This window comes from Coturnix japonica, chromosome 13 (genome assembly GCF_054131305.1).
Source record: "Coturnix japonica strain WE chromosome 13, WE-NBRP24, whole genome shotgun sequence".
Lineage (NCBI taxonomy): Eukaryota > Metazoa > Chordata > Aves > Galliformes > Phasianidae > Coturnix > Coturnix japonica.
In genome coordinates this window covers 14,835,400-14,860,225 of record NC_140675.1, presented here as the reverse complement: position 1 = coordinate 14,860,225, position 24,826 = coordinate 14,835,400, and the positions used below count along the sequence as shown (strand labels likewise).

At 46.6% G+C, this 24,826-nt stretch overlaps 1 long non-coding RNA gene across 1 annotated transcript in view; it reads left to right on the top strand.

Annotated features, from left to right (window-relative positions):
* LOC107320718 (uncharacterized) overlaps positions 1-24,826 on the top strand; it is a 138,435-nt gene that overhangs the window by 34,613 nt on the left and 78,996 nt on the right. The window contains exon 3 of the long non-coding RNA XR_014934089.1: positions 13,076-13,254. This is a non-coding gene — a long non-coding RNA (uncharacterized LOC107320718). The remainder of the gene's footprint in view (positions 1-13,075; positions 13,255-24,826) is intronic.

Genomic DNA, 24,826 nt, shown 5'->3' with positions numbered 1-24,826 from the left:
TTGAAGTTAACTATTCCCCACTCAGACTCTGTGCCATGTCCTACCAAGGGCATTACTACAGGTCCACAAACCTGCTCAGGTGCTCCGGGTGTGGAGGTAATAATAGATGATAGTATATTTTCACTGTGATTACAATGGGGAGGGCTGGCAGGATTTGCTGCAGCAAATTCCTTCTACTCCCTAAGGCCAAGTCCAGAGCTCAGCATTTAAAATGCTGCTGCAGAATAAACACATCCTTTAAGCATCAAGAAAGTTGCGTATTTTGTTGTTGGTGGTGGTGGCGGCGGCTTTTCCCCTTCAAGAAATGACATTTTGCAGTAGGTTAAATCTACCACTTTTCCATATTTTCTCAGAGAGAGATTTCGTCTGGCTGGTGTACGTGCTTGCCATGAAAACTATTTATGAGCTCCTGAGTCCCTTGCCTACTCTTCATGATGTAACAATAGCAGATCTAGAGAAATAACTGCGGTTAGGTTTGTAGTCTCACTTCAGATGTACTGCTGAGTTACTGCTTTGTGCCTGAGCCAAAGGTCCATTTATCTCAGGGATAGCCTCCAGGTTATACCTATATGCCATATTACCAATTAAGGCACGCACCCGTAGTTTCAATCCCAGAAGAAATCAGTGTTTCATTTCAGAAATGCCAATTCTTTGCTCTCCCTCCCTTTGCCATTCTTGTAAAGACAAACTTTTTGGACGATGTGGGAAGAAAAGCAGAAGGGTTATGGAGAAGCCTTGTCTACTTCAGCAACCACATCCTGTTCAATTATGAACAATAAATCAGTTCACTGTAGGGCATGGTCATCTAGGTTTAAGTAATCAATATATATTAATGGGATAGGACATATTCTTTGTTGGAATCCCCTCCAAGGAACTGGCCTAGACTCCTGCAGTCCTAGTGGAAGGTGAAAGATGTGACCGTGTCACGGCTGTCTTTGCTGAGTGAATGCTAAACTGCAGCTCAGCTCCTTGCTCAGAGCCAGTTATCTATCCCAGCTCTCCTCTAATTATAATACGTGCTTTATTGCTTGTCAATGTTTTAACCTTTCTGACACGTTATCCCCTAGGGCAACTGAGAAACCTTAATAATATAGCTGATAATTATCCTCTGCATGAATTAAGTTATCGCTGGGGTCCTATATAAATCACATGGAAAAGATGACAGATTTCACTGACTGGTCATCATGGAAATGGGAAGAGGCACATATTGTGACAGCTTAATGGGGAAGGTAATAAAACCAACAATAAAGTCATTTATAATATAAGCAATGATTCTCAGGCCTTTCTATTTGTTTTCATGCTAATAGAAGACGGATGTCAGATTAGGAGCGAGCCTTGAAATGTCTATTAAAAATATTTGGAAAATGTCATTAAATATCAGAAATCCACAGTTCAAGAAGTGTCAGCGTTGGTCTTAATTACCTGCGGAAGTTTCTTGGAAGACAAGTGGGGATAATAGTATTTGCTTTCCTGTTTCCTGGGGGCTGCCAAGAGCATCATTTCTGCAGTGCTGAGAGTTCTGGGCCTTGTGCGGTGCTGGCGTGAGGGAGCTGGGTCAGAGCAGGGGTGGTACAGAGCTCCCTGCAGTGAGGCTGACCCAGCTTTGGCTGGGAAGAGCAGGAGCAACTCTTCCCAGAGCACAACAGGACCAGGCTTCGCTGGCTTTGGATGTTCTCTTCAGCACGGGGATTAATTTGAGAATGTTTCTGGGACGGGTGGTGGCCTGGGAAGGAAGGGATGGGGAAAGGAGAATGAGGGAAGTTTTTTGTGCCCGTGCTTAACATTCTTGGTGTGTTCCCTCACTTGCACTTCTCCCAAGCATGCACTCTGAGGTCTGAGCCCCGCTGCCTGTAATCCAGTGACGCCTCATTGATCAAACCTTGCCACTTGATCCCTTGAGCTGCATGATGTTGTACAAAAGGGGTAAATTGTTCCTTATACTTTAAAACAATCAGAATCTTTTTAGTGCATGTAGTCCCATATAATAAATGCTGAGGCACAGCAGGGATGAGAATAACAAAAGCAGAGGGATAATTAACAGCTGGAATACTGCAAACCCAAGCCCTGGAGGGATGCAGTGCATTTATCACGTTGCTCTCTGGGCTGATGCTACAGCTCAGGGGTGTGAGGTATTGAATTACAGTCTCTAGAAAATATTGTTTGGGGAATGTTGAGGAGAGCTGGTAAATAACGTGCTGGAAGGTGACAGATATGTTTGCAGCTTCATATAGTGCTTTCACAATAAAAAGAGCCATCTGGGGTTTTCCCATCACGGCCCTGCCTGTCAGAACCAGAAGGCAGCAGGCTGTCTGCCAGGCCTGGTGGGAAGGCCAGCCCAGCAGCCCACGACCTTGTTGGGTTCTGATATCTGTTTCCTTCAAATGATTATTTTATTACTGAGTGCAACACTAACAATGACGGATGAATCTCAAGCTTAATGAAGCATCATCTATGATTTAGCTGTTGAAGAAAACAACATATGGAGAGCTCGTTGCACTGCCTTTAGACACAGCCTAACCTGGACACCTCTTCTGGGCTCTCCTGTCTATGGGGAATGCCATGGAGGCTTCTAGCACAGAGCTGCTGTCTGTAGGATTTGGACACAGCAAGCGATCTCCCATGTGCTCCCACCAAGCAAAGCATCACAGCCACACAGAGATGGGAATGGTGCAGGCAGCCAGGATCTGCTTTCTAAGATGCTTTCCTTTCTATCTCCCTTCCCCACAGTGAATCATTCAAAAGAATCTGGTCTAGGAGGACACTTGACTCCTATAATCTGCCACCAAGTAATGGCAGCATCTCTGAGTTGAGTTCTTGGCTTGCTGTGGTGATACCTACATCTCCAACATCCTATGTAACCTCACCACCAGCCCATGACATGATGCACACCTGTGAGTCACACTGAGGTCAATAAGGGTGAATAGCAGATTCCCCCTGGAAGGCTACATTCTTCTGGCACCTTCATCAGAGTTCAAATACCTTTCAGGTAAATGCTTCATGGTTTAAATGAGTGTCTCCCACAGACCCTGTAATGAGTGGTGTCTGTGCACAGGAATGAACAGGAGTTCATGGACAGATTTTCTCTGTGTAATGATGGAAGAGCCAATTTTGATGTGGTCTGCTACTTTTTAAAAACAAAAAAAGCCAACAAACCCAAACAACCATAGGAAACTGAAGGAGAAAGAAATGTCACACACAAGCTCTTTATGTGTGAACATCTACCAACAGCAGGGTGTTTCTCCTACAGGAATTTTTCTGCACATGTCATGAACAGTCCCAGCAGTATTGGAGCAGATGATGCCTACCTGGATGCCTGGTGAGGATGCGTTGGATGATTTCTGCACAAGACAGAGATCCTGACTGTGTGGATGGTCCTGAACAGGGAGCTCTGGGTTGTTTGCTCCTTGCAGGAATCCCAAAGCTCACAACATGTATAAACATCTGAGAGGTCCAGGTTATGGATTTGAGGCCAGAAGAAGACACTGTGATTACTTCGTTGGATGTAGGCTTCATGATAGGTCTTCATGCAGTAAGGTGGAGAACTGTATAGCCAAATAGAAAGATAAGTCCAGTGTTGGAGTGGCCCCTGACTTCCTGGGGATGGACAGAGAGGTACCGTGATTACTGATTTACAGACGTCACAGAATCACTGTCAAAATCTAAAGTAAAGAATTCAGCTCATAAAAAATGCATCAGCCAAGCAAACAGAAGAGTTATAACTTTCCATTCCCCTTTCCTGGAGCCAGGGGGAGCATGTGCTGCTGCAGCACATGGCTGAGGAGCTGACAGTGGCCAAAGAGGAGCATTTAATCGCCCCTAGAGAGGTCCTTTCTGAGTTATTAGTCATAAGTTTCTATTTAATGTACTGATTAGGGCCAAGACTTGTAGACAGACACTGACTGTGCATGTGAATTGACTTAAACATTATTATGTATGACCATTGTCAGCTCCGCTCCCCAGGAAGATTGATACACAGAATAAATCTTCTCAAGCTGTTCCTGAAAAGATTCACGACACTGCAGTGAAAGCGGCTTCCAATGGGAACCTCCGCGTACTGATGTCAGCATATATTTTATTCCCCTTGACTACAAGCCTCCCACTGAAATGAGCTGCATACAATTGCCAGATAATTGGTTCTTTTCCTTGTAGGCTGGTCAAGTTATGTTTCACCCCTGACTCTCCCAAAAGCAGCAGTCACAGCACAGCACACCATGCGTCTCTCATCTAACTGTACTTGCTGGCTTTGCTTTCAACCTGACATGGGCAGATGGGAAGTCTCACGAACAGAGAGCACAGAGCAGATGCTGGGCATGGTTTTAAATCTAGGTTTGCTGCGTGAGTAAGAAGTTGGACTGCAGGACTGCACAAATTTCTAGGGTGCTGGTCTAGGAAAGCAGACTGAGCAACCTGTGCTTGGGGTGGAAGTGACACGTGTAAGGTCAGGCTTCAGGCAGAAGGGAGAGAATAGGTCTATTAAAAAAAATCCTGTTGAATGGAAAAGAATCAGTGCTAGTATTGTGTGCCAGGGTGAGCTTTCCCTTCTCTTCATTCTATCTCAGTCCCGTTGCAGGACAGTGTAGGCAGGACACCCCATGGCTCTTTTTCTTCCCTGCCCACTTCTTTCCATTTTGGCTACGCATTGACACCTGTGGTCATGGAGGGAAGTCCAGCAGCTTGAAGTCAGCGCTGCTGGGCTCAGCCTTGCGCAGGGGCTGGTGCTTCAGGATGGAATAGCATGTGCTGGGATCTCATGAAGGTGCTGATCAAGGGTCTGCCTGTAGGAAGCTGAGGGAGGGGGAGGTATGGGGATGCTCTGTGAGGTCTGACCACTGCATGTGTAGAGCTCTGCATTTCTTGCATATAAAACCTGCAGTAGATTTCTCTCACTGTTGCAGTGGGTTAAGTTCTTTTATTAGATTACAAGTAGCTGAGGATTTTCTTAGAGAGCAAAGGCAAGTAGGAGGCTGGATCTCTGAAATCCTTGTTCATCTTTTCATAATCTCATTAATACTTAGTGCATATTTCCTGCTCTGTTTGATAGAAAGTATAAAAAATGATCACAACTTGCTTTGCTGCAGAGCTTATCATTTATCCATCTAGGAACAGCAGAAAGCCTTACATTGTCCTCACAGTTTACCTTCCAAGTAGTGATACAGAGAGTGAATCACTTGACCTCTGCTGTTCTTTACCTTGACAATCATTTCAATGCAGTCACCTGTATTTTGGCGACTGGAGATATCTGTTGTCATGAACTCAGGGCCAGGCAAGTGGTCCCTACGGGGGATCACTGGAAAACAGACATTTGTGTGTGTGTGTGTCAATAATTGAGAAGCTCATTTTATTCCAGTAAGAATCTTTCAACCACAATCAATTTCACATGCCATCATAAATAATGGAGGTCAGCAGAGCACTGTGAGTGCTTCAGCAAGCTGTGTTGACGATGTTAAAATGCAATAAACAGCAGAGAGATGCAGCTCTGCATGAGTGAGTGTACATTAATACTTGTTTAGGGAGTGTTTGATTGGCAGATGTGGCTCTTCCAGGATTTTTCTGATGGAAAATGCTTCATATTTCTGTAGCTTTGGTAGTTAGAGTGGATTGTCTCATTTCCTGGGCACCTGGGACAACTGTCCTGGGTACCAGGACAACTCAGCTCCCAGGGTTGTGCAGAGGGATAGGCAATGCTGCCGTGCACACTGTGCAGTTGAGGTCTGCTCTCACTTCCCTAAGGTTAATACTTCATATCTGTGCATATCTTTTTTAAGCCTGTGTACTTTAACTAGATCAGTATTCATTCCTTAAGTGATCGAACCTGAAGCAACTCTAAAAGCCACAGCAGTTAGAGAAGCACACAGAATCACAGCTCCAAATTCCGTTCCGGTGCGCTTCATTATGGTCTTTTCTGCCCAGGCATTGCTCACATTCACTTTTAGAAAAGTGGATTTCCTTTCCAGTTTTCTTACGTTTCTCTTCCAGGTGTCAAATCTAATTTGATGTTATTTGAATAACTCATCTGTTATCCCTGTATGAGGGCTTCCGAGCTGTGACCAATTCACCTTTCAAATATTCTCTCTCTGCTGAGCAACTTCAGCCCCTCACTGTGCAGTGAGTTTTGTGGATGTGAAATCATTCTTGCAGCTGTTCTCTGAACTCCTTTCAGTTTTTAACTAACTGGTAGGAGTTTGTGCATCTGTTCCCCAAAGACTTTCTGTACCCTTGGCCCTTTTGGCAGCATGTCTGCCTGCTGTGGAGATGTCTCCCCAGAACATGGCAGGCACTGCAAATGCCATAGAGCTCAGAAGTACCACTGCTGAGGCCTCCTACTTATGCTGCTGGTTTGCAGTGCTTCAGAATATAAAGCACGGAAATAATTAAGTAGATTAATTAGCTAATGTTTGCACAAGACCTGGAAAATTTAAAGCGCTATATAATTGCTAAGTACAGCAGATTAATTAGTTAATGTTTACACAAAGCTTTGTAAATGTAAAAGTGTCGTAGCAGTGCTAAGTGTTATCATTAATTAATTTTTCACTATTTGTGAGATTCATTACAAGCAACAGCAGTGTCAAGTGTTCATGTTCCAGTCTTACTAAGTGCACCCATGCTCACATAGGGATGGCGTGTGGGTGCCACTGCAGTGCTGGGTGGCTTTTTCTGTTCCCCTGTCCTCCACATTAGCTGCTATACCCCTCGTTATCCAAGTTTCTTTTAAAGCCTGGCAGACTTGTGAGCTTGCCACTGCAAAAATGCCTCCAGCAAGAATATGGCAACCTCTGTGTTCTCCTGCTCAACAAAAGAGCAGGGAGATATGAAGCCAACAATATTTATAAGCAGATAGAATCATCTCTCTGTTGTATACATTTATTTGTGTAAATAATGAGAATGCAACTTCCCGTGCTTGTTCAACAAGACGATTCAGTTTGAGTTCTGTCTCCCAGACATATGCTCCTGCACTGTTTGTCGTGTTCTGGGTCAGCAGGCAGAAGGCACTCTTCTCCCTGGGCTTATGAACTTGCTGGAGGGACGTGGTGTTTGTCACTGTCTGCTGGATGCCTTCTCACAGGTACTGCAAACCAGATAATTCTCTGCAGAAGCAATTGGGAGAGCGTATGTTGATCACACAGAATTTGTAATGGAACGTTGTGACAGGCTGGCTAGGAGAAATGGTGAAGGTCAGCCTCAGAGCACAGAGCTGGTGGCTGGGCAGTGGAAGAACCTCAGAGGAGCAGCCCCAGAGCTATTCTATCAGCTGACTGCCATGTGAATGTGGGAACACAGAACCAAGAGGAATTTGTCCTTAAATGAACAAGAAATTTGGAGCCTCCGAGTCTCACCACCCACCCCACTCCATTCCCAGGACACATGTTGTGTGCCAGTCCTCTTATGTCGGACTACAGTTCTCTAATGAGCAGGAAGGACAGGGACCTTGAGTGACCTGCTCCAGGCCTGCAGATGGGACCCTGGACCCTGTCTCTCTGGAAGCTGCATGCTGCCATTCATCTGACTTACTTCCTTCCAGCACTGTGTGCCCAGGCATTGCTGTGCATGTGGCAATGTGCCAACAGCCATTCCTGGCTCTCAGTCAGTGATGTGCTGGGGTGATGAATGGCAGAGGGAACAGTGTTACTTTGCTGAGCTTGTGAAGAACATTTCACACCCAGGCAACACTGAGCAAATCTGTTCTGCTGGGACAGCATCTGACCCCACACATCTTTCCCTCGCAGTCTGTGCCAGTGCCAATGCATGCAGCCTTATGGGAGAAGGCACAAGGGATGCTCTGCATCCTTCAGAGATCTGTGTCCAATGGGGGCTGGCAGCTCTGGGAGCTAAGGCAGGCAGGCAAGCTGCTGAAAATGACATTGCCTGTGACAAATATATTACTGATTTCTTCATCTGTCATAGAGCAGTGCCTCGACCATCTGCTGTCACTTAGCACTTGGAGATGGTTTTCCCAGTGTCTTTCCCCCACTTCTGTTCATCCTTCTTTTTGCACTTTGGTCTTTGCGGAGAGTAGAAGTACATGAAGAGATGGAAGAAAGAAAAGGGGTAGGAAACATGGTCCTTCCCTGAATGGCAGCTAGAACCTCACAGCCAGCATCAGGGTGCTCCTCTCTGCAGCCTGTGCCCTACAGAGCTGTGTTGATGTGCTCAGGGGCTCATAACTGACAGACTGCAGGGGCAGGGAGCTGAGTGGATCTTACTGTGTGTACTAAAGAAAAAAGCTTTTTTTCAGCTGCTCCTTTCTATGCAAGGAGGGCTGCAGTTTGTGGCAGGTGTGGGCAGGAATCCTTGCCACATAATGCTCTGTGCATGTTTATTGACCCTATGATTGCATGGAGCATGACGTTTGCCATCCATTGACACCTTTGTGGAAAAGGCCTTTGAAAAACAGCCAGGAAGGAAAAGCACAGAATATGCCAATTTACCATATTCTTGGGTTATTCCAACAAGTTCTACTTTAGATCCTATGGCAAAAATGTACAAGAGGTATGAAGCAGCTTCACTTCAGCAGGGAAGGGAGAAGAGTGTTGGCGTGGGGAGGACAGGGCAGACAGGCAGTCCAGTTGCATTGAGGATGTTCTTTAATGCCTGATTGCCAGGCAAGTGGGAATGGCTTCAAGGAACATCTTTATTAGGGTACACTACTTAGCGTCAAAGAAATGTCAGGGCTGCTGTATTCTGAGTCCCTGCCCAAGGCACTGAACCTGCCTGTCATTCAGCAGTCCAAGTACCAACCAGAAAACCACTGGCAGAGACCTGGAAAGATTTATTTTTCCACATTTAATTGCCCTTTTTGCTTTGTAAACATAAAGGTTGAAGCTTAAACTCTGACAGCTCCAGTAGCCTTTTTCTTATCTCCTTAAAAAAAATGACATTCAGCTTGTTAGATTTTTCTTTTACTGCAGTCCAAAATCTCACAAAATCTGCACAACTTCTTTTTTTTTTCTGTTTTTTGTGGGGGTTTTTTTGTGTTTTTTTGGTTTTTTGTTTTTTTTTTTAAGATCATTGAAGCATTTCAGTGCTCACTTTGGGAAATACCCTTCAGCTCACAAAAGCTGAAGCCTGAAGAGCCAAGACCTTTCCCCGCAGCAATGCAGGATAAAAATGCTCAGCCAAAAGAGGCAGAACAAGCAATCAGCATTCCGCCTTTTCACCATGAGCAGATTAAAGTATGCTTATCTGCTCCTGTTATTGTTCTAGAAAGAAATGCAAAGGCCAAGGACACAAGAAAAACAAACATTAAAAATCAAAACTGGATGTGCCACAGCAGTCTGAAAACTTCATGAGCCAAGTTCCTTCTCTGCAATGCATCCCCGCACAGAAAGAAAGTCCTTGCAGGGGCCTGGCCCAGCACAGAGCCTTTTATCTGGCTCTTATCCACCATTTGCTGTGGGTTCCTGTGAGATGCTCCTGACCCTGGAGTTAGCTCATGCTGTTAATCTTGCTCTCCCATGTTAACCTGTTACTTCTGCTTTCTCGCAGGCTGTGCTGGGTTGTGCCTAAAAGTAGGTCTTGATTTCTGTGTTAGTGACTTCACGTCATCTTAAAATTCAAGACTGGTGCAGGAGATTCATGATTTTGCTGTCAGAATGTTGTAGGTGTGATCCAGCACTAACTGTTTTATCGTGTGTCTGTGCTGCTGCACTTTGCTGTTTGCTGAAGGTAAGGCCTGATCAGAAACAACTGGAACTTTTTACATACAGAGCAGAAGTGCAGAAAGGAGCCTTGAAGCAGAGACTGAGCAAATTCTGTGATTCTGATTGCAAGTTTGAAAGGACAAATGGGAGAGAGAAGCTCAGGGAGAATCTGTGTCTATCACATCTCCCCACAATCTCCCCACCATCAATAAGAAAACAGCAATGTTTGGAAAAGTCTAATTACCATTTACTCTGCAGAGCTGAGTACAAATAGGGCCAGGCTTTGTGGTGCTTGAAGAATAGGTGTCACAGCCATTACAGTGAATGTGTCTCTGTTAAGTTTTTCATCTTTATCTTCTAGTTCATACAAAATTCTGTGTTGTGTTATTCAGCTGAGGCTTTCAACAAGTTGTTGAGATAGGATGACTGTGCAGCAGAGCAGTTTATTATTCTTCTTTCTACAACATCCTCATCCATGGGCATTTTTGTCTCAAGGCCTCATAGTTTTCTAACTACACATCTTTTTTCTTCTTTCTTCATCTGTGTTGGTGGGCTGATTCCAGAAGTCTCATGTGGTTCTTCCTCTCATGTCTGATACTGATGACTTGCAGTGGTTTCAGGGAATGCAGGAGGATTGTTGCTGCTTCTGAAGATTTACTGTCTGCCTCTGAATATGCTCTGCCCGAGGAAGGGTCTGGTGTCCTTTATCTTTTTTCAAGCTACTGAGTTTTTGGTACATGCAGAATCTTTTGATATTTCTTCATGCAGAGAATTGTGGACTGCTGGTTTGAATTCACAGATAGTGATAGGGTACGTTCCCCCTTGTGACTGTGGATTGGTTGGGAATTCAGACTGGTTGGTGATGGGAACACTGTCTCTCACTGTTGACTAATTTTAAAAGCAGCAGCTCCTTGGGTTCAAATGCAACTGCTGTGTTTATTGCCATCCAGAGCCTTGTTATCCTGGGAGCATCTGCTCACCCACCAGTTGTTAGCAATGTAGACGCTCCAGTCAGACTGAGGAACTGACCCAAGATCAGGTTTCTCTGAGCAAAGATGTAACTTGGTAATGAATTTTTCACTTCTTATCAAGCTAAATGGCAAATAGAAGCACTGAAGCATGACACCAGTTATGGTGTCAGGCACTCCAGCAACTTAACTTCACTGACCATGAGCTGTCAATGTCCTTATTCACAGAACATCTGACACACTTTCCCCTAGTTTAAGCTTTTCTACCCAGTGCATGTTTTAATTGCTTTGTGGTTCAGTTCCCATCTCTGTTGTTGGCTTCTGTTTGGTTCATGCAGATGTATTTGGCTGCTTCCTGGTCTATGCATTTCCCATATCCTTCAACAATAGATATGAATTTAAGCAGAGGAGCACAGGAGCAATTAGAGGATCTTTGTGTAGATGCTCCCCAGTTTTCAGTGGACCACAACTCCCCTCAGTAATTAGCTTTGTTTTGGCTGCCTGCTCTTTTTGTATTTCTTCCTCACCCTGTCAGATACTTCATTTCTCCCTTGCAAGATGCTCAGCTGATAAGCATCTTCACTCTTTGCCAGACAGCATGTGTGCTTGTTAGCTGCCAGCCAGCTGATTATGATTAGGCTGTAGTTTTGATAGTTATTTCCTGTCTCTCAAGCCTGAACAGATGGCACACTCCTCTCAGTGCAAGCTTTGACTTTCATAATACTTCATGGCTTGACCAAATAGCAGTTGTATAGTGTACCTACATGAAGCTTCTCAAGGGGCTCCTTGCAAAGAGAGAGGAGCAACTGTACCCTTTGAGGATCCTCCCAAGTAACTATCTGCATCGGGAGTGCCTCCATTGTCTTGTTCCTTGGATGCTCCAAAATACAGTTTTGTTTCCCATATTGCAAGGCTGTTTTTGATAGATGCTTCCAGAATCCTATTTTGGCTCTGTGTGTTAGAGGACAGTTAGTGTTGTGTCTGATAAGAAACGATATTTTTATATTTTATTTTATAGGATCAAAACATGCGCTCTAAATGTTTGCAAGACAGATGAGCACAAGGCCTTTGTAAGAAACAGACAGGGAGGTCTTTGTTATGAAGGGAAGAATCATTTAATGTTTGATAGCCAAACATGGTGTCTGTCTGTATGGATTTAGCCGAAGGTTGTTTGTGAGCAGAAAGATGTACCTACCCCCGGGTTTAATGGTTTATCCCAAAGAAAAATAACAATAAAGATAATTCTTTTAAAACGGGTTATCTGAGAGTACAGATTGTCAAGCATTATGCTGCTGGATAAATCAAACTGAGTGCTGAGAGTTAATTTGTCTGACCATAAATCGCATTCAATAAGTGTAAGACAAAACTAATAGGCTCTCTTCCATATAAATTTAATCACACTGTAAAATGTGATCAATGCAAATAAAGAGTAGGTTAAGTGTAAAGAATATAGAAAGAAAAAAATGCTTATTTCCATTCTTAGAACACCTGAAAATGGAACAGGTTCCATCTCTGCCCTTCCGTCTCACAGTTCAGCCCTGGTTCAACCCTGGTCTGTTCAGCCCTGTTCGACCCTTAGCAAGCACTGGTGTCTGCAATTTGTCTCTGCTGCTATGTGTTAGAAATACCTTTTCCCTCAGTCTCTGTAGTTGTTTCTGTTGTCTCACAGGTCAAAGCTGTTAGTGGACTGGTAGAAGCCTCCTGTGGATGAAACACACCCAGCCAAATGCAGGCCATATGTCCTTACCTGTGCAGCTCCTCTTGTAGCAAAGGTAGCAGTTGCAGCTCCAAACATGGAGCCCTTCCCAGATCTGAGCCCAGGCCTGGGGTGTACACAGATCACCAGGGCTTCTCCTGTCTGGGTTCTGCTGTGCACCTCTTTGGCCTTCCCTTCCACCAGGGAGCCATGGCATCCTATGTCCTCACCTGTGCAAGCCTCCTCCTATGTGCTCTCCTAACATTCCTGCTCCCAGAACAGCCTCTGTTGCTTATTTCTCCAGAAGAGCTGGGTCTGTGCCCCATCCAGGCCTCCTTAGGGGGCTGAAGCACTGCTGAGCTCCCTGACTCCTTGATCTTCAGCTGAGGATGGGAAGGAGTGCTGTGCCATCTCCTGGGGCTCACCTGGTGTGCAGTCTTCGTGTTGAGCCTTTTCAATACTTGTGCAATTGCCAAGGCAGCCATCTGGTGAGGTGAGAGGAGGCTGCCTGGACAAGAGCTGCAGCTCTGCCACACATCACAACAGAGGTTCAAGGCAAACAGGATGTAAGCAGCCAAACTGAATCCTTTAAAATTAATCTGTTGAAAAACCTGCGGTGAGAGGCTGACAGGGGCAGTAGTTATGGTGATGGCTGAAGTGTGGCTGAGGGCACTGCAGTTGCTGCTCATGCAGAAAGCAGATAAATCCCTCAGATGTACAGGTTGCCAAGAACTGACATCTTTTGTAAACAGCATCTCTCATTTTCGCCCTAGGGATGTCCATTTTGGGCAAGACATGGAGTAAAGCAGAGAGAAGAGATGAGGAGAGAGCGAAAGGAAAGGAGCAGCATAAAAAGCCTGAGAAACTAAAGGAAGCAGCTTCTAGTATGGATGGGTTCCTACTGTGCAAATTGTCAGAGATGGAGTGGGAGAGAAAACCTCCAAAGCTACAGGTAAGGATAAAGAGATGTTGCATCACTTCTCCCAGCCCAGGCTTCTTTGCAGTTTCAGAGGACATGCTTGAGTGGGTAGGAATTGCTGCCAGTCTGCACACAGCCTGCTCTCCTCCTTGGCCTCTGAGCCAGGAGTGTTGGAGCAATCTGCTGGAAGATGGAAGTGATGAATGGCACAGTAAATTCCAGCTGTGCACAGAGGTGGAGGCAGATTTTGTTACTCAGGACCCTTTCTCCTGCCCTGGAGATAGTGTTTATATGGGCAGGATCCTTGGAAAAAGGTCTTGGCTTGCATTTAGCTTCCAGGTACTTGGTGTGGCGTGCTTATGGAGACCTCCAAGATCCCAGGAGAGGTGGGAAAAGTGGGGTGTGGGCATGGAGGTGTCAACAGCCAGGGACTGATTTTCCACAGAGGAATCCCTCTAGGGGTGCAGAGGTGCTCTGTGATGTCACATTCAGCACCCTTAGCTCAGGGCTGGCAGTGCCACTGTTTTTCAGTTGCTGTCCTGAACAGCAGCTGCTGCCCTTGATTTCAAGGAGGAAAACAGTGAGAGACCCTTGCTGCCCCAGGGAACCTGGTGGACCTGCTTCCCCTTATGTCTGTCCTCCCTCCTCCTAAAATTTTGGAATTAAGTTCTAGTATCTCATAAAATATCACGCTCATATCATAACTTCAGTGAGCAGAGAGCCCATGCAGGGGCTGGGATGCATACAAATTGCTGCTCTAAATCTCTGGCTACAATAAGGAAACGTCAGATGGTGGCAGTTTACTTGATAAATACCTAATATAGATTAAATAATTATTTAATGCAGACAAATGGAAATAGAGAGCATCTATGCGCTGTGTTGTAATAAACTACAGCTCGCGATTTGTCGAGCGGTGAGAGCAGCAGCTCCAGCAAAGGGCTCAGGCTGAGCACTGGCTTTGAGAGGGCCCTGCCAGGAGCTAAAAGGTGTTAAGTGGTGGACTGATGAGGGATGAGAACCCTCAGGGAGTACAATTATTGCAATTAACTGATGACCTAGGTGGAGTGATGGAATGTTTTGTCCTGCCACTTTCCCCACACTGACTGTAGGGCTGAGTGTTGGCACTGTGGGATGAGTGCGGCCCAAGCTGGGCATGTTTCTGGGCATGGGGCTGTGCTTCCAGCAGTGCCATCCCAGTGGGGTGAGGAGGGGCTGTGCTGTGCCATTCCTGTTGTTGGTTGGGCAGCTGCATTCCTGCACTGCTGTATCACACCACAGCATCTCTCCTGCACTGCACTAAAGTTTGGTGGCAACCACAGCCCAAAAGGAAGTGCCAAGGAACAGTGTGAGGCAAGTTCCTTTGTCAGCTTAGCAAGGTTCCAGGGCCCAGGGTGTTGCTCTGCCAGCAGGAATGCCTATTTCCTTCTGGAGCTGCTTTGCACCACACTGACAGGAGAATTTTGTGAGTTTTGTGAGTGCAGCTCATGGTCTTTGCCTCCTTTCAGCTCCATGGTTGATGACTGTTGATGGGCTTTTGCTTTGCTTTATATGCTCAGTGGTATTTCAGGAAGCATGCTGGTCTCCTCCATGAGCTCTCCGACAGATTACAAGGACTGCACTTGACTGAGCTCCTGTTGTTCTGCTGTGTCTGCCATACAGAAACAGAGCTGTGGCACGTGCCTTTGCGTGGCAGAGGATAAACACAGCAGCCGAGATGGAAGATAAGTGGCAATAAAACTTACAATGTGGAGCGCCTGCCCTTTAAAATATATTAGGTGGTTTACAAATAAAGCTGTGTATTTTTAGGATCTATGTAGAATTGTTTGGCCTGTAGACCTTGAGGAATCTGACCTTGAAGGGAAAAAGTAAAGCTGTGGCCAGCCTTCAAAATGGCCTGGAAGCAGATGAGGACAAGTATTCTTGCTTATTATTTCAGCAATAGTGGTGTGTAAAAATGCCAAGTGTTTGGTGAGGAATGCAAGCAAGGCTCCTTCCTTTCTTTCCCATCCATCCTGGTGGAGCAGTGAGGAGGGGGCCTGTGCTGCAGCTTACCCTCCTCCAAGTGCAGCTGGTGGAGATGGCTGTGAAGTGACTCTAGGAATCAGTGCTGTAATCTTCTCATTTCGAACCTGCTCTTAGAGAAAACACAGATGATTCTCTGCGTGGAGAATCCCCTGCACGTGCTGGGGCTGGGCTGCTGATTCAGGGAGCCAGAGCCTCCATGTGCTTTGGGCTCTGGCAGAGAAAATGTAAACAAATCTCTGGTTTTATGTCTGACCGAGGAGATGTAAATCAAGTGTGTGCTGAAGCCTTTTAAATGTTTTGACATTTTCCAATCCATCAAGGCCTTTAATTGTATTTTGAGTGAGTTGTTGTATATGTAAATACCCGTTAATGTTGAAATTGTTTATAGCCAAATTGTCTGTTTATGCAAATTGTGTTCTGAGATCATAGAGTTTCTATTGCAGAATAAAAGTCTCTTTTATTTAATGCTGGGAATGTTTCCTGTGGCTGCTCTGGCTTTCACACATGATGTAGCTCTGCTGTGCTGTCAGAGCAGGGCCCAGTGCTCAGCATAGGGATGTGAGGAGAGGAGCAGAACCAACCCCTGGAGCCCACCTCCTGTGGCTATGTCAGTGCTGTGCTTCTGCCTTCCAAAGGGCCTTGGGACACCCAATGGCTGACTCCAGTCCGTCCCAGGGATTTCTCTATCTGGCTTATGTGTTAATTTGAGATTCTGGTGCAGATGGCAACAGGCATTAAAAACTGCTGGGTGAAAAACGGAGAGAAATCAACATGCTGCTCCTGCTTATGCTGTGCCTAAGCGGTAATCGAGATCATCACCTGTAGATAAATCACTTCCTGCCATCCTCCAGAAGAGGAGCAGTTACTGTAGGCTCTGCCTCCAAGTTTTTAATCATGGGGGAGCACATGCAAATTAATGACTCGCTCATGATAAGAATCAATAGCACTGGAGTGTTTGCAGGCTGTGCTGCAGATACGAGATGTGTCTGATACGCAGTGTGGGGAGCAGAGTTCAGGTTGGATGCAGGCATCTGTTAGACTACGTGGATCCTCACGTTGGCTCTGGCTGCCCCCAAGGAGGGCTGTGTGCCCCAAGACCACACTTCTGTTCTGGCTTTTTCAGTCAAACAACACTGTTGATTGTGCTTTTATGTTTGCTTAATGTCAGCATTCCGTGGGGAATACCGTAGAGTAATAGCAAGTCGCACAGCCTGGAGTTCGGCTCCCGTATTATTTCTTCATTAATATTTGTTGTTCATAAATATATATTCACTCCTATTTATCAAAAGAACACCAATTACCAGCCATAAATTCTAACTGTGGGGAATATTTCAGTCCGGTTTTATTAAGGAGTGATTTTTAAGAATGTTGCTGAGGCTTTTAGCCAGTTATGTGCTACTAAATATTTAAATCTGTATCTCTTGCTGCACGCTGAATTACAGCAGGGGGATATTTAATGCTCCCATTTCCCCATCATAAATCTGCAAAAGATTGACTGGAAGAAAAGCGCAGTGCTGAGCAGCCTGTGGGGATGTGGAGTGTTTGCTGGTGTCCAGCCCAATGGGTGCAGTGCTATGGGGGCAGCTGGGGCTGCTGCATAGAGCCATCCATGTGCTGTGCAGAGCAGCTCACAGTGCTGCTGGGCTGCTGTCAGTGATGGGTGCTTGGGGGCCTGTTACACACCAGTGAGATGGTGGGTTTTATTGTTTGACCACGAGGCTGGTTTACGGCATGAAAAGCTTTCAGCACTTAAATAGTACTAATAGGAACCACTCCCTCATGGGCTCTAACGGCCTCCCCCCGTTAAAAGTGTGATTAAGAAATTAATTCATCTGGAAGGGACTGGCATGCAGTGGTAAACACTGAGATCACAATTGGTTTTTGGATTTATTAAGGCTGCGTGGTGAGAGGAAGTGTGGAGCCCAAGGTGCACACAGGCATCCCCTCTCTGCTGCTGGGACATAGGGCTTGGCTCACTGCAGGCCTCACATTGTGCTGGTCGGTCCTGAGTGGTCTGAGGAAACTGGAAATGCAGGAGGAGGAGGAATGTAAGGTCTGCTCTTGGTGGAGGGGAACACCCAGAAGTGTTCTCACGTCACTGCTGCTGGGCACTGCCAGCACAGCCCTGCAGCCCTTTATGCAGCCACTGTGGAGCGCAGCAAGCCCAGAGCAGAACTCAGAACTGCTCAGCACAATGCATGTTGCAATTAAATTCTGACAGACATAGTCACAGCTTTGATGTCTATCAACTTCTGCTGGCAGGTGATTCTAAAGAGCTGTTATTTGCTTCTAAGATTTCCCTTTATCAGACTGTTAGGGAGCGAGCAGAGTGGGCAGTGCCAGTGATCCTTAGCCCTCCCGGTTTCCCCTTCTTCTTCTCTCTCATTCTTTTGCTCTCCTGCTTTGAGCCCTGGTGGTTCAGGGTCTGTGATGGTCCTTGAGAGCCAACCTGCCTATAGCAGCATCCCGCATCCCTCTCTGCCACTTGCGTCTCCAGCCTCTGCAGCAGGTCCCATGCAGTGGGGTTGCAGACACTAATAACAATGAGTGCAGGACAATTCTGCATGCTGCTGTGGGAGTTGCATGCTGACAGCAAGTTTTTCAGGCAAGGGAAAGTGTCTTATGGTTTCATCTCCTTCAAAATCCCAGAAGCAGAACAAAAGGGAAACAGCTGTGTGAGTGTCTTCCTGGCTGCATACAGGCGGTGCCAGCTGGGCTGCAGTGGTGTCTGCAGTAGGGGCTGCCTGGGAGAAGGGGCTCTTTGCTCTCTGCAAGCTGCATAGTGTCTTCTGGGCCCCTTCTGACCACCCCCCATCCAGGCAGAACAATCTGGGGCAGGAGGGAGCAGCCTCCAAACTGGAGCTGCTGGAGACAACAGAGGGCAGGGTGGCTGCTCTGTGCTTTGAGGGATCGCTGTTCCGAGTGCAGGCAGGAGCACACGCTGTGCTTGCGTACAGGCACGGGGAATATTCATATTGTGATTTATCCCTTTCTTTTTCTCCATTGATTTTAATTAAGTTCACTCTCTCCTGCCAAGCCTGGGGAATACAAGCAAAAATTAAAAATACTGAAAGTTCGTTTGCTTTGCACTGGAGTTTTCCCATCCTTTCAGAGAAGGAAAGGGGGCCTGCACTACCACAATGCATTTTCCTGTGCTCTGCTGGTCCCCAAATAATAAACATAAAATTAAAATCCTGTTAGGAGAATCACAAAAGCTATTATAGCTCAGCAGCTGATATTGACTCTGATCAAATCTTTTGTGTGATTTCACGGCTTTCTGGGCTGCTCACCATGCACACTCTGATCATGTTAGCTCTGGCTTGGTGTGTTTTTTTCTCTCCCCTGCTGAAGCAAAGCAAAAAGAATGGCAAGAAATAACAATATCTAATTCTGTGATATAAGTTTGTGTCACACTTCTATTCTTGCAAAAGATACTTGGATAGGCAATACCAGAAATGAGATGACTGTACTCCAGATCTGCATCTCCTCCTGTGTACATAGTCAGACACTGCACAGCTATGAACAGAGGAAGCAAAAGCATGGGGTTTTCTTGCATGTATCTCTTAACCATGGTAGATGAGCAGAAGCAGACCCCCACAGCAACCTGGTTTCAATTAGAAACTGGCTAAAAGTCCCACATTCTGTGCGTATCCGTCATCATCCTATTTTTTAACAGACTCATTTCTCATATCAGATAGGGTGAGAAGCAAATAAAGATACCTCTTACTCAACTCTAATGTTAATTAATATGGTTATCAAATTGGCTATGAAAAATTAGGAAACCTCAGCACAAATTCTGGAGGGTTATAAAATGGGACAATTTAATGTTTGCCGATCTGTGCTTTCCTCCAGTCCCAGGCAGTCAGTCATGGTGACTTGGTTTCTGAGAGATGTCTGGAAATACTCTCTGCAATCTCTTTACAGAGTTTAATGACCTCGGGTCAGTTGGTGTTTGAAATATTTCAACTACTAGGGAATAAAAATGGAAAGTCTGTTACAGTTACCCTCCAGGAGGTCATATCCATCCACCTTTGGCCATAGGTCTGAAGTTCTGTACAGCCATCACTGGCTGCAGCACTGCCCCAAACAAGGCTCAGCTGCCTCTGTCACACAACAAGGTTCTGCCCTGGGAAGCAACTGCTGGGGGCCACTTTCATGGCCCAGTGACCAGGCTGGAAGCAGCCTTTCCTCTGCAGAGCCAAAGGGCTGGACTGGAGGGGTGTGCACAGGAGCTGCGCTGCTGCAGGGAAGGCAGGAGGGCTCAGAGTCTCTCAGATGAGTGTTTGCTAAATGCAAATGCATGTGTGAAATGCAGATAAGTGTGTATTAAAAGCACCTCAGCCCTCTCAGCAGTGTGAGTGCCTGGAGCCTGTTTGTTTAGCAGCTGTGGTTTCAGTCGCTAACTGTTGAGCTCTGTTAATCCCAGTGGTGGCTGTTGTGAATACAGTTTGCCCCCCTAACCAGAGGTGATGGAACGTAAAGCTGCCAGGAAAGGAAACATGCATGGAGGTTTGCTGATTTTGATCCTTCCTTTGGTGACGATCTGCTGGGGGAATTGGCTTTGTGGCCTTCACACTGTCTGCCTGCTGCATTTCATGTTTGGAGTTGGCTGTAAGACAGGACATCAAAACCAGGGCTGAGCACAGACAGCCCAGCTCCTGCTGGAGGGTGTTGCTCTCATCGGTTGTGGGGCTGTTGCTGGGATCACATCTTCAGGGAGCGGGGATGGAGCCAGTCTCATGGAGAGAAGCCTTTGGGCTGTGACATCCCACCAAACCCATGCACTGGCAGCTTCGCTGCCCGACCCTCCCTGGCTGCGGGGCCCAACAGTGGCACCCACAGCTCAGAAGTGGTGCAGTGAGCACAGCCTTCCGTGGGGCAGACTGTTATTTATGTTTTCAGATATTGCTAACTCACAGATAATTAATGTCAGAAAGCTGCCATGGTGCCTTTGCTAATAGCTCAGCAAAAGGAGACACATTGGTCAATTAGCAGCTATGTGATCTGACAGTACCAGGAAAGGGCAGATCAAGCTGCCAGCCCCCTTGGCTAATATCATTAAGTTTAGAGAGTTGTCAAAGCTACACGTAGTGTATTGGTTGGGAACTGTCAGAGGAAGGGAAGGACCCAGCAGACAAAGCCCAGCACTCACTTCTACATGTTTTCAGGCTGGGCACTGCCTGGTCCAGGTGTTGCGATGTACAGGAATGTGCAGGCTGCCATCCTGTTATCCTGATGTGGAGATGGGGTGCAGCTGCAGTGCCTGACTGCCCCTTCCTGGGAACTGAGCTGTGTTACCCCAGAGAAGCCCATGTTATAGCTTCTGCAATATTGGGAAAGTATTAAATTAGAAAGAGACCTCTGAGCAAAGGGGAAGTAATATCTGCATATGTGAAGGTCTCCAGCTGTCAGTGCAGCAATATTAGAGGATTTGTGCAGTTTAACTCCAGTCTTTCTTCCCAGGGCTGACACCATGAAAGGAGGTACCATGATTCACTTGGAAATAAATACGTGGAGGATATGAGCAGATCTGTTGTTTCCCATCCCTAGAGGGGCCTCCAGCTACCTGAACTGCTGCTTGCTGCAGTGGATTTTTCTCTAGTGCAGTACCTGGCAGCTCAGGGTGCAGCAGTGCTGTTTGCAGTGCTGCTGTCTCTCATGGGTGCTCAAGGCCTTCCCAGTACCCAAAAATGGGGTTAGAACAGCAGGGGAGATTGCCCCAAGTGCCAGAAGAAAGGAGGAGCACCAGCCTGCTATTTCCCTAAAGGCCATAGGAGAAGCTTGGGGTGCCTATGTGGGTGCAGAGAGCAGGTATATCAAATAGGGGATATATGTTACTTCATGTTTGCATATGGATACCAGCATGTGGACAGACTCAATCCAGAAGCAGTATATGTACCAGACTAGAGGGTCTGGCACGTCTGCAGACAAGGGGCTAATCCTTCTGCAAACATTAGCAGAGGTTTCCCTTGCCCATAAGGAACCTCAGAGCCACCTGAACACCTCATCTTTTGTGCTGGAGGATTGCTCCATGCTGCTGCAGGGAACTTTTTGTTCCCTGTTAGACTCTAGACTGAGAGTAGAGGATGCTACGGGGCTTGTTAGACAGCTTTTTGCCCCTGCAGACAGCTCTGTCCTTTGTCAGAGCTGTGTGCACTTTTGTGGCTGGGGCACTTTTTTCTACCATTGTCTGAGGGATGTTCCTGTCGGTGTCTGGGATTACTTTTGCTTTCCCATAGCAGAAGACTCTGATTACAGTTTGTCCTCTTTGGGAAATGGATGCTTTAATATGCAGTCTTGTCAGTCGAGGGCTAAATTTTATTCCTAGAATAACATTTAATTAAGCATGCTGGCTTGCTGTCTGTGATGCACTGGTGAGCTGCACAGATGCACTTACCTTCATCAGCTCTTTTAAAATCAGCTGGAACCGAGGTTAAAGTAAACTGTAAAATTTATGGGCTGTTCCCTCCCTTTTTAATTAGCGCCGTAAGTGTGTGACAAGAGGCCTCAGGCCAGGGGAAGAAGCCATTTACTTGTTTACTGGTACTTGTTTTGCTCTGCAGCCTTGTCCAGCAGTATCCCCCCTAGATGGAGCTCTGCAAAAACATTTGGAGGCAGGAAAGCAGAAGCCTCCTGTTGCCCTGCATTCATTCACCTGCCCCAGCCATCCCATAAACCTGGGGTTTACATTTTGCTGCCCAGTACCCAGTGAACATGAGTGGGGGAAACAGTCAGAACCCCCTTGCCCTCTCTGTGAGTACCCTCCAGCACACCTTTCTGGTATTAGAGTTTATGCTGCAGGGACAATAGCATCAGAAGAAAAACTGCTATTTGCTGTAGACTGGTGCTGCCTTTGTGCCTGAGCAGTCTTCGCCTCGCTGTGCATCTCTTGCCATCACAGCTCTGCTGGCTCCTGGCCTTCCCCTGTGGGCTCTGTACAGTCCCTGCAGCCAGTACTGCCAGCCAATGGATCATTGATCACTAAATAGATGGAAACTGAGCTACAGTGCAAAATCTGGCATTTTTCAGGTTGTAGACCAGAGGGGACAGCTCTGCTAATCCAAGCTGACCTGCCAGAGACCTGCCACAATAGGAGGGGCAAGAGAAATTGATTGTCCAGGAGGGTCTGAGGCAGAAAGAGCTGGAAGGGAAAATGCAACTGGCTCTTTAGGCACATTCTGGGAGTTTAAGAGCCCAGCAGTTGCAAGAAGATGTCAATTCTGATGGTTCTGTTATCCACCAGAAAGTTGTGGACTGTAAGTAGCAGAAATGTGTAAATGAGTGGGAAAAAAAATCTGTTTGTATCACTGTAGGGAATGGTGAGAAGAGAGATGGAGGCTGAGCTTCAGCACAGGTGATAGAGAGAGGAAGAATGCAGGAGAGAAGCTGTGTAAAACAGGTGTGGAGGGCCAGGGCTGAGGCACTGCATTTGTACACTGTAGAGGAAAGTACGTGCTGCATTAACATGGCCATCCCTGCTTGTGCAGGAGGTTGGTATTACAGAAGGCCTGGGCAATTTTCAAACAATTTGGCATTAATGTGTGCAAGGAAGCTGGAGTAGCTGAGAACACAGCTGGAAGAAAGGAGTGGTGCTGTGGGAAGGGTTGGTGAACCTTAGGTGCTTCCCAGGTCTCCCAGTCCCTGGCAAGGAGGAGCAGTGTGAGGACAGAGCATCAGGGGAAGTGCCTGGTGCTTATGCTTAGCTGGGAAGGAAAATAAATGAGTTTTTCCTCTCTCTTTTGCTACCTCTTGGGAGAATTTGGGTAACCATGCTTGAACCTACCAGCCTGAATCTTTGGCAGGCAGAGCTGCATGGAGCTTCATTGGTATTTGCACCACACGAGGGCTGGCACAAGCAACTTCTATGTTCATCAGTGCTGTGCTGCATCACGGCCACAGGAAGCTGGCATGTTGTTCCATCTCAGCCCTGGCTGCTGCCAGCACTATTACCCCTTTGGTTTTACAAGCACTAAATTTACTCGCAAGTATGAAAAACACACAGTCATACAATCAGCTAGCTGAGCATTCCCCAAAGAAAATCTGATGCTGCTGCTCCTCGGAAGAAGTGCCAGTGATGGAGGGTTTATCTCTTGAATATTTGACCAAGTCTCACACAGGGTGCAGATTCCTCCTCCCTCACTATGAGCTCCCAGCTTTTTGGGTGAGCCTGTGCTCCTTGCCTGCTGTGCCCTGCCCTAAAAGGGTGAGTGGCTTTGCTTGTCCCTGTGCTTTTTCCACTTTGAATGCACTTTGAATGCACTCTGGATGCAGGCATATCTGATCCCCAGCTCTGGGCTCCCTCTGCTGAAAAGGAAAACGTTTTTCTTCTGACCTCATAAAAAAGTCTCATTTCTTTGGCATGGCACAATACCAAACCCTTCCCCGTAACCACACTGCTCCTACATTTTTCTCAGCCTGCTTCCAAGCCCCTTGGACATGTCCCATTCCTATCTATCCCAGGAGCACAACAGGAACTGGCTCATCACTCCCTTTGCGCTCATCACCCAGGCAGCACCCCATGCACAAAATGGTGATGTCCTGACAGCTCTGGCCAAGGCACTGCTCCTGTCAGCAGCACAGGGAATGGAGCTCAGCCAGTAGGAAGACTGTGGTCCCGCCTCACTCAGCCATTGAAAGTTCAGCCCATAGTGAATCAGCCACCAAACAACAGCTCAGGGTGAGGTGGGTGCATCGTGGGAGCACTTGGATGGAAGCTGATGCTGCCTGAGCAAGCAGTGAGCACCGGCACAGCCAGGAGCCTGGGCTGGCTGTGAACAAGAGCCCAGAGCCCTGTAACAGCTTTCCCAGCACTCCCTGGTGGACAGTGCTGATTTTGATAGGCACATAACACAGTTTGAGGCTTATTATATTCCTAGATAGAGCAAAGCTTTGAAAGATCCCTTGAACCAAATCCAAACTTCAGACCAATCAGCTCCTGTCAGCCTTCCTGCTGCTCACCATCCATGGCAGGGATGGGGGAACAGGACTTGCAGGTTCAGCTCTTGGGCTTCTTGGATCACCTTGGTGGCTGCACCAGGAGCGTTCTGCAGAGGCAGTTCTCTTGGCAGACTTATGATCTTTTCTGCCTCCTCTGGGAAGACAGCAAGACTGAATAAATCTCCAGGCCAGCAAAAATCCAGGGTATTCTCCCAGTTACTGGGCTTTTATTAATTTACAAGTGCATTATTGAATTCCTTCCTTCTTGCAAACAGCTTTCACTTAGATGGGAACTCCTTTAATACGTTTAGTTGTATGTGGTAGGAAAACCCAGCAGAATTCAGCAGGGCAGTCACCTGCCAAGATCTTCCTTAACCCCATTCTCTCTCAGTTCTTTTTGTTCCTGGATATTGGAAAAGTTAATTTGGCATCTTTCCCTTTTCCACCTCAGCAGCATCACCAGCGTGCTTTAAACACATGCTGGCAGCTCCATTAAAAGGAACCAGTTGCCCCCAGAAACTGAGCAAACCCGTACATTGCTGCAACAGTTTCCACTGCTTCCGTTTTTCAGTCCATGCTTTGGTGACGGCTGACCTGTTCAGTAACAAGAACTAAATGGGACTAAATGCAGAAGAGCAGGGTG